This window comes from Rana temporaria, chromosome 4 (assembly GCF_905171775.1).
Source record: "Rana temporaria chromosome 4, aRanTem1.1, whole genome shotgun sequence".
Classification (NCBI taxonomy): Eukaryota; Metazoa; Chordata; class Amphibia; order Anura; family Ranidae; genus Rana; species Rana temporaria.
This window is the reverse complement of record NC_053492.1, coordinates 92800020-92811069: the sequence shown is the minus strand read 5'-3', so window position 1 is coordinate 92811069 and position 11050 is coordinate 92800020.

Sequence of the window (11050 nt, the reverse complement as noted above, 5' to 3'; positions counted from 1 at the left end):
GGTGGGGAACTGGATAGAAAGATAAGAAAAAATCCATTCAAACAAACATTGTGAACAGAATATCACTACAATTTCAAGGGATCCCCCCCAAAAAAAAAAAGGTTAAGATTACAAAATAATATGGGATCACTAAGCATATTAATCACCCCCTCTGATGTTCCAAAAAAACAAAAGGGGGAGGGGGGGCCCAAGATGAGTTTGTGACCTGACAAACCACCCCAAAAAATACTTTACAAAAAATAGTTCACTAAAAATTATTAATATGTAGTCCAACAATCTGGGGGGGGGGGGGGGGGTTTGGACAATGGAGGCCACAAATAAACGGGGATATAGGGACACACAAAATGCAGCACTACAATGGAGGCCACAAATAAACGGGGATATAGGGACACACAAAATGCAGCACTACAATGGAGGCCACAAATAAACGGGGATATAGGGACACACAAAATGCAGCACTACAATGGAGGCCACAAATAAACGGGGATATAGGGACTAGGCTAGGTGGGTTTGGACACAAAACAGAATGCTGGACAGGTTGGCTAACTAAAATAAACATGTAGGGCTTTAAAAATTGGGAAGAACAACATACATGGAGACAAAGTGAACATTCTCAGCATATTATAAACAGGTTAATTAGGGAGTGTTTTTGGGCATAGTTTGGCCATTGAAAGAACACCACTTACCTTAACATAGTCCTCCTGAAGAACCTGAATGATGGCCGAACAGGTCTCCGGGATTATGAGGCCCAGAGCCTGGGGGGAGATGCCCGTAGAGAACTTCAAGTCCTGCAGACTTCTCCCTGTTGCAAGGTAGCGCAACGTAGCAACTAGCCTCTGCTCAGCAGTGATGGCTTCCCGCATAACGGTGTCCTGCCTGGTGATATATGGCGACACCTAAGCCAAAAGCTGCTGAAATACGGGGTCAGACATCCTAAGAAAATTCCTGAAATCATCAGGGTTATTTTCTCGGATCTCCCGCAGCAGAGGCATATGAGAGAACTGGTCCCTGCATAGCAACCAGTTCTTGGTCCACAACCTCCTCCTCACCCTGTTCATGGTCCGTCGCCGGGATGCAGCACACATCCTAACAACAAGCACAGCACGATCTCAGCGACGAGTTCATACCCGCAACATGGCTAGAAAACGGTCGTCAAATCAGATCAGACTAAAAATTACGCCCTGAAGTACAGAATGGCCTCTGAAGAATGACCTGCTAAACAGCACCGTGCACACAAAAACGTAATGCCAAAACAAATACGTCCTTATTACAAGCACTGTATCACAGATCAGACGACAAATACACAAACTGTACGACAGAAAACGAAATTTAAAGCACAAACACTGAAAATCACGAATCGTCTCTCACAAAACTTTTACTAACACGCAGCAACACTATATCAGCAAAAGAGGCCATCTTCCGCATGGAAACGACCCTTTATAGTGACGTCGTGCGTGATTGACGGAACTGCGCTTTGCTAGAGCGTTGGGAAAAAGTGAAGGTGTGTATGCTACGTCGTTGTTCAAATTGAAGTTTCAAAAATGTCGTTTTTTTCAATCACAGAAAGCGTCGCAGTTTTACATCGCAGAAAGTGATGATGTGTACGCGGCATTAGGCCCCGTACACACGAGGGGACATGTCCAATGAAAAGGGTCCGCGGACCATTTTCATCAGACATGTCCGCTCGGAGATTTCTGCCTGATGGTTGTACACACCATCAAACAGAAATCCGGGCGGACAGGATACGCGGTGACGTGGCTGCGCCGTCGCCGCGACGATGATACGGCAACCCTGGAAGGTAAATGCTTCCACGCATTCGTCGAATCACTTTGACGCATGCAAGGGCTTTTGGCTTTCGTACAGACGACCGAACATGTGCGACGGACAGGCTTTCAGCGGACATGTTTCTTAGCATGCTAAGAAACATTTGTCCGCTGGAAACCTGTCCGATCCGCCGGACAATTGTCCGGTTGGCCGTACACACGACCGAACATGTCCGCGGAAACTGGTCCGCTGGACCAGTTTCAGCGGACATGTTCGGTCGTGTGTACGAGGCCTTACACTAAAATCTTCATACCCCAATGCACTTAGCTGACACAAACTGTAGGCTACAGCTTGCAGTACACCCCTTGAGTAGCTTCAGACCAGGCATAGATTCAAAAGCTTACATGGAATGCATGAAGGTAAAAAACAGACCTATCAAGGATGCCCACAAGTGCCAACTCATGCCCACCATGGATGGCAATCAGTGCCCAATTCAGGGATGCCAATCAGTGCCCATCAGTAATGCCTGTCAGTGCCTCCTCATTAGTGCTGCCTATCAGTGCCCATCAGTGTCGCCCAACAGTGCCCAATATTGCCCATCAGTGTCACCCATTAGTGCCCACCATTGCCACCTATCATTGCCCATCAGTGTCACCTATCTGTGCTGCCTATAAGTGCCCATCAATGCTGCATGTCAGTGCCGCCTATCAGTGCTGCATATTAGTGTCTCATCATCAGTGCCCATCAATGCCGCCCATCAGTGAAGGAAAAAAAATACTTATTTACAAAATCTTAAAACAGAAATGAAGAAAAACAGCTGCAACACTGTTTGATTTAAAATCATCACTTGGGGCACAAGTGGTTGAAGTTAATCTAAAGTAAAACATTTTCCTTTTTAGATTTGAATAGAGTAGGGAAAAAGTAAAATTCCTGTCAGATTTTATTTTGTTTCTTATATAACTTTGGGATGATTCACTTTCTGTCTCATAGACACAAGAGCTGGAAAGGGAAAAAGGGTCCAAAGTGAGGAAAATCCTGTCTTGGGCCTGGTTCGCGCCTATGCATTTTTCAGTGCATTTTCAGTATTGCAGAAATGTATTACAATCTATTTAACATGGTGCCCTTTGGATCACGTTCATAGGTGTCGTAGGAGTTGTAAAAGAAAAAAAGTTTTTGCCTAAAATTAATGGGCCGGATTCAGATAGGAGATACGACGGCGTATCTCCCGATACGCCGTCGAATCTCTGAGTGCGGGCCGTCGTATCTATGCGCCTGATTCAGAGAATCAGTTACGCATAGATTTCCCTAAGACCCGACCGCGTAAGTGTCTTACACATCGTATCTTAGGCCGCATATTAACGCTGGCCGCTAGGTGGCGCTTCCGTATAGTTACGCGAGGAATATGCTAATTAGGTATTTACGCCGATTCAGAAACGTACATCCCGCGGGTGCATTTTTTTACGTTGTTTACGTTAGGCTTTTTTCGGCGTATAGTTACCCCTGCTATATGAGGCGTAGCTAATGTTAAGTATGGACGTCGTTCCCGCGCCGAGTTTTGAAAATGTTTACGTCGTTTGCGTAAGTAGTTCGCGAATAGGGTTGGACGTCATTTACGTTCACGTTGAATCCAATACGTCCTTGCGGCGTACTTTGGAGCAATGTACACTGGGATATTTGCGCCGTTCACAAAAAACGTCAAATACGCGGGGTCATCTTAAATTTAAATAAAACACGCCCACAACATCCCCATTTGAATTAGGCGGGCTTACACCGCCACACATACGTTACGCCGCCGTAACTAAGTGCACAAGTTCTTTCTGCATACGGAGCTTGCGCCCAAAGTTACAGCGGTGTAATGTATCTGAGATATGTTACGCCCGCAGATAGACGAATCTATCTGAATCCTGGCCAATGTCTGCAAGGTAGACAGACAGAATAGTGTAATGATTCTGTTAAAAAACAAGTAAATACCTATTAAATTCCTTCATCTGTATCACCTCTGACGTTCTAGTTTCTGCTCTCTCATTCACTTCCTGGTTTGTAGCGTTCGTTCATGTAAGAATGACATTTCCCAGTATGCATTGCGGCACACCTAGTAATTCACACCTCCTTGAAGTCTCTAAGGCCGCGTACACACGGTCGGACAAAACCGATGAGAATGGACCGAGGTTCAGTTTCATCGGTCCAAACCGACCGTGTGTATAGCCCATCGGTCTGTTTTCCTTCGGTCCAAAATTTTAAAACATGCTTCAAAATCTAACCGATGGACCGCTGCCCGATCGGTCCAAACCGATGGTTTGATATAGCATCAGAAAGAAAGCATCGGTTCAAAACCCGCGCATGCTCAGAATCAAGTCGACGCATGCTTGGAAGCATTGAACTTTGTTTTATTCAGCACTTTGTGTGTTTGACGTCACCGCGTTCTGACCTGATCATTTTTTGGAACGATGGTGTGTACGCACATCAGACCATCAGGCCACTTCATCGGTGAACCGATGGAAATGGCCCGTCGGACCATTCTCATCGGTTTGGAACGACCGTGTGTACGCGGCCTAAAACTTAGAGAGTGTCCTGCCACACAGATGTATAGCCAGATTCAGGTAGAGCGGCGTATATTTAAGCGGGCGTAGCGCAGCTCATATGCGCTACGCCGACGTAACATAGAGAGGCAAGTGCAGTATTCACAAAGCACTTGCTCCCTAAGTTACGACGGCGTAGCGTAAATGGGCCGGCGTAAGCCCGCCTAATTCAAATTAGAAAGGTAGTGGGTGTGTTGTATTAAATTAGCCGTGACCCCGTGTAAATGAATTCCCGAACGAACGGCGCATGCGCGCGCATGCTCAGAATCACGTCAAATTTACGCCCTAAGATACGACGACTCAATGGCAACAACGTGAGGGTAACCTACGCCCAGCCCCATTCACGTACGACTTACGTAAACAACGTAAAATCCGACGGCAGTTCCGACGTCCATACCCTAAACGACTTAGACCAGCTTTTTGGTGGTTTATCTTTACGCCAGAAAAACGCCTTACGTAAACGACGTCGATTACAGCGACGGGCGCAAGTACGTTCGTGAATCAGCGTATCTCGCTCATTTACATATTCGACGCGTAAATCAACGGAAGCGCCCCCTAGCGGCCAGCGTAAATATGCACCCAAGATACGACGGCATAGGAGACTTACGTCGGTCGTATTAAGCCAGAATTCAGGCGTATCTAGTATTGAGAATAAGGCGCATAGATACGACGGCGCATCTGTACACTTACGTTGCGTATCTGTAGATACGCCAACGTAAGTCTTTCTGAATCTGGCCCGTAGTTCCCAGGAGGGGGCGAGCACGTTACTGACCACCGCAGTAAATCCTCCCATCACGGTGGTCAGTAACAATCAGACAAGCAGGAAGTGAACAGAACAGAGAAGAAATAGAGCAACTTCTGAGCAAAAACGAACAATGAGGAAGTGAAAAGAGGAATGTCTGCAGGTAAAGGATGCTTATTCTGAATTTTTTTTTTCCTTTACAAGCCCTTTAAAGCGGAGCTCCACCCTAAAGTGGAACTCACGCTGATTGGAACCCTCCCCCCTCCGGTATCACATTTGACACCTTTCAGGGGGAGGGGGGTGCAGATACCTGTCTAAAGACAGGTATTTGCACTCACTTCCGGCCCAGCATTCACGGGCAAAAGACGGGCATTGCATCACATCCCGTCGCCCCCCCGTTGTGTGCTGGGAACACTTGGCTCCCAGCACACAGCGGGAGCCAATCGGCGGGTGCAGCGTGACTCGCGCATGCGCCGTAGGGAACCAGGCAGTGAAGCCGGAGCGCTTCACTTCCTGGTTCCCTCACAGTGGATGGCGGGGAGGCAGCAGAGTGACGAGCGATCGGCTCGTCATCTGCTGCGATCAGCGCGGGACTCCAGGACAGGTAAGTATCCTAATATTAAAAGTCAGCAGCTGCAGTATTTGTAGCTGCTGGCTGTTAATATTTTTTTTTGGCCGGACATGCGCTTTAAGTGGTTAAATACAAAGTCAGGAATCGCACATCTTTATTTCTGTCCTCACAGCAACCCTTTACTTTCAAATATGAATTAAAACAAAAACCATGCTTATTATATTGAAATGAGATTTTATCGTTCCGACATGCATACATTAATTTAATTTACTTTCATTGACTTTCAGAATTGTATTATGCCTTATACTAATCAATGTGGAAATCTATCATGGAAGAATAGCGTGGATACTAATAAGTACAGTACTGCCAGATGTGTCCTTATTGTCCCTATGTATCTGGGTGGCGGAGGATAATAACGTTACTTAATCATCTAATATAGCATTTGAACTGGCAACACAGGCAAATGTAACATTTTTCTCAGATGAACAACCTTTTCTTTTTAAATGTCACCCAGGCTTCACCCGGACTGCGGCAGGGTAATTCTTTATGCATCTGCCCAAACTGAAAAGGTTACTTGTGAGCCTTCAAGATGACTCTCGAGCTGATGGCAGAGTTAAGGGCTGAACCCCCTGAAAGAATAGTTCTCTACTAGTTGCTAGGTGATAAGCCAGAGATTTCAAACTGCCTTGGTAGAAGTTATCTCTAATTGACAGCTGTTTACCCTAAGGGTCTAATTCCAACCTTGAGACTGGAGTATAATAAGAAGGCAGCTTTTCTTCACCCCTGTGTCCATGCCCTCGCCATGAGATTACTGAAGCCTTGTATTCCTACCCCTTTCAGTGTGCTCCTTGTCATAGAGCAGAGAGGGATCTCAGGCCTGCTGCTGTGCATTGTGAATGCGTAGTTTCCATCCATCTCCGTCTCATTCCTACCACCTGAATAAACGCATGCCAACCTCTCAGGTTTCTTCAGCATGGTGAAATCACATTTGGGTCTATCTAATTGTCTTGACAAGTATTGCCCCTTGAGGATTTTTTTTTCTCCTGTTGCGGAAACTGTTGAGTGTCCAAGAGAATGTGTTTTAACCACTTGCTTACTGGGCACATATACCCCCTTCCTGCCCAGGTGAAATTTCAGCTTCCGGCACTGCGTCGCTTTAACTGACAATTGCGCGGTCGTGCGACGTGGCTCCCAAACAAAATTGACGTCCTCTTTTTCCCACAAATAGAGCTTTCTTTTGGTGGTATTTGATCACCTCTGCGGTTTTTATTTTTTGCGCTATAAACAAAAAAGAGCGACAATTTAAAAAAAATAATTTTTTACTTGTTGCTATAATAAATATCCCAATTTTATTTATTTTTTCTCAGTCTAAGCTGGTAAAAAAAAAAATCTCAATAAGCGACTGGTTTGCGCAAAAGTTATAGCGCCTACAAAATAGGGGACAGAATTTTTTTTTTTTTTTTTTACTAGTAATGGTGGCAATCTGCGATTTTTATTGGGACTGCGACATTATGGCGGATACAGCGGACACTTTTGACACCACTCACATTTATACTGCGATCAGTGCTATAAATATGCACTAATTACTGTATAAATGTGACTGGCATTGAAGGGGTTAACACTAGGGGGTGAGGGAGGGGTTAAATGTGTGTTAAATGTGTACCCTGCATAGTGTTACTAACTGTGGGGGAAGTGGACTGACTGGGGGAGGTGACCGATCTGGGTTCCCTACGTACAAGGGACACAGATCGGTCTCCTCTCTCCCCGACAGGACGTGGATCTGTGTGTTTACACACACAGATCCACGTCTTTATCTCTGTAATCGCCGATCACGGGTGCCTGGCGGACATCACGGCCGACAGGCACGCGCATCGGCATCTCAGTGATGCGGCGGGCACGCGCGCGCCCCCCCAGTGGCCAGGAGGAGCGGAGGCCGTAAAAAGACGGCAACTCTGAGATTTAGAGCCACACTGCGGCCGTACAAAGTCGTACGGCCGCCAGGAAGTGGTTAAAATATTTTTTTTTTGGATATGTTGTCCACTGTTTATTAACCGCTTAAAAAATGCAACGTAGTAAAAAAAAAATGATTAATAAAAATGCTATAAACGACCCCCTATTTTGTAGATGCTATAACTTTTGCACAAACCAATCAATAAACACTTATTGTGATTTTTTTGCAAAAATATGTAAAAGAATATGTATCGGCCTAAGCTGAGGGAAAAAAAAAACATTTTTATGTATTTTTGGGGGATATTTATTATAGCAAAAAGTAAAAAATTATTGATTTTTTTTTCAAAATGGTCGCTCTATTTTTGTTTATAGCGCAAAAAATAAAAACCGCAGAGGTTGTCAAATACCACCAAAAGAAAGCTCTATTTGTGAGAAAAAAATAAAATTTTGTTTGGGAGCCACGTCGCACGACCGCGCAATTGTCAGTTAAAGCAACGTAGTGCCGAATCGCAAAAAGGGGCAAGGTCCTTTAGCAACAAAATGGTCCGGGGCTGGTTAGTGGTTAAAGCCTAAACTAGACTGTATGGGGTGAAAAAGTACAACTGTGTCCTTTAGCAGTATAGTGTGTTGTTGTCTTCTGGATAGGGTTGCCACCTTTTCTTCAAACCAAACCCTCTAACGGCCTGGGACACCTTTGGGTGCCACAAGGAGAGTAGTAATGCAGTGCACATAGCGTAGGGTGACCAGACATCCCCGGTTTCTTGGGACAGTCCCCGAATTGAGGACACTGTCCCCGGACCAAGTCTGTCCCTGGTTTTGTCCCTGGATTGGATTTTAACAGGGGCTGGGGAAATTTCAGAGCAGAATAAAAAAAAAAAACAGAATTACACACCCCTGCTCCACCGCTCCTACTAGCTTAGGGGGTGTATTTTTTTTATTATCTGTGCCCCTTTCTGATGATCATGTGCTGGTCGGAGCGGAGGGAATATTTCTTCAGTTTCAGGTGCATGGCCATTTAGCTCCGCTCACATGTTCTTCTGCCTTGGCTCAAGCACCGGCCAGCCGCCTGCCTGCTTATCTCTTTGCTTTTTAATCTGCATCAAAAATTCATAGACAGTAGTTAACATGGATTTCAATGGCATAATTCTCACCAGTGCAGTGTGTTCCAGTGCAGTCAATAAAAGTAGAACATGCTGTATTCTTTCCTGCATGGAACGCACCAAAATGCATAAAAAAAGCACCATATGACAAGGGAAATCACATTGTTTTCAATGGCACCCATCCTAAACAATGCAGCTCAGCAAGTGTGATTTTGGAAAAACGTGCATTTTCGCTTGCATTGCCATTAAGGCTGCATTTGCATCTACACATTTCCGAATGTACAAACGTGCGTTTTGCCGTGGCTTTTAGAAACACGCTGCAAATGCCATGGCACTGAAAGCGTGACGTGTAACACAACACAGTTAACTCAGGAAGTAAAAAGGATTTATGTCACATCAGCTATTGTTATCATTTGGCAAAAGTAAAAATGCATCAAGTCTCAAGCAAATCATATCACAGTCGCATTGAAGTTAAAACTCTGGCAAAACAAACAAAAAAAAACACAAGAGGGGGAAAAACGCACTTGAACGCATTTAAAAATGCATCAGAAAGTATCAAAAACACATAAAAAATTCCACGTAGAAAAGCATCCAGATAGTGTAGTGTGAACCCAAAGATCTCCTTTTCTTTTCCCCACCTGTGAATAGATTTATTGCCTTCAGAGCTTCTAGTGTCTCAAAAAAAAATAAAAAAAAAAAAGACAGTTGAGATTTGTAATTCTGCAAATTAGAGTAATTGTGCATTGAAGCACCAACAATTATGTAATTATATACAATTAAAATAATATATTTTTTTGGGGTTCTTTTTTTTACTGATTACTACAATGTTTAGCACCTGTTGGCTGGGGTGGGGAAAGGCTTTAGAATTTATAATAAAGCCCAAGATTTTATGTTCCAGAAAAGATCATTTAGGCTAGGTTCACACTGCTGCGAATTCAAAATCGCGCTAAAATCGCGATTTTACCGCGATTCCGCGGCTGCGATTTTGTCGCAATTTCGGCCGCGATTTAAGAGACATCTGTGCAGGGTTCAATGTAAATCGGGTGCCCGAAATCGCAAAAAGTAGTACAGGAGCTACTTTTTGAAATCGGTGCAGCGCCGCAGATGCGGCGTCGCACCGATTAGGACAGTGCCATTGCCGACAATTGCCGGCAAATGCCGTCGATTTGAGATGCGATTTGACATGTCAAATCGCATCTCAAATCGTACCAAATCATACCCAGTGTGAACCAGGGCTGAGGCTGGGTTCACACATATGCAATGCTAGAACGAGTGCGACTCCTGCGCGGGTTCCCGCATAGCATGTCTCTCGCAGGCAAATCACACTGCCCTATGCGAACTGCTGCAGGTGTCAATACAAAGTGGGTTTGCAGATCACAGTGCGAACTGTGAAAAGGTGCAGAAATCGGATCGCATAGGTGTGATCACCCATGCAATCCGATTCCAGTGAGGACCATTTTGGTCTGACTGCGATGCATATTCAGCCATACAATCTGTATGGCTAAATTTGTATCGCACAGACATCGCATGTGATCTGCATGGAAATGCGGTGCGAATCACATGTAATGTCTAGTACCAAAATAGTGTGGACCCAGCTTTAAAGCTGAAAAAAATCTGGTAAGACCCTAAATAAGTTCAAAGATCTATTCTCTGGCAACTTCTATGCAAACCAATGGTCTCTGAAGCTGGGTTCAAACTTGCGATGTCAAACATTGCATGTGATTCGCACCGAAGTGCTGTGCAGATCACATGCGATGTCTGTGCAATGCAAATTCACCCATACAGGTTGTACAGGTACATGATTTTGCGCTTAAGGACTTCCCTGGCGCAGTATATGTATGTGGGGCGGTCCTTAAGTTGATAAAGTAACGCCTATGGACAATTTCCTGTAGCAAAGCTGGTTTCAAGGGTATAAGCAATTTTAAGATTTAACTTGGGTATCTATTTACTAGTCAAAACTTCATCTTTTATATTTTACAAAAAATGGACAATGTTTTGTGTACACTAACTTTAGTGTATTTTAAAAAAAAATTGTGATTGGAATGATAAATATGTGCGCTAATATCATGTTAACATTAAGGATTACCACCCTATTATTCTCTGGGTCTTTGCTTTTAGAAAACATATTCTGTTTGTGGGTTTAAAGTGATTGTAAAGTCTAGTTTTGTTTCTCTATACAAATAACAAACATGTTATACTTACCTTCTCTGTTGCAGTAGATTTGCACAGAGCAGCCCAGATCCTCCTCTTCTCAGGTCCCTCTTCTGTGCTCCTGGTCCATCCCTCCTGTTGAGTGCCCCCACAGCAAGCAGCATGCTATGGGGGCACCCGAGTTGAGCTGCAT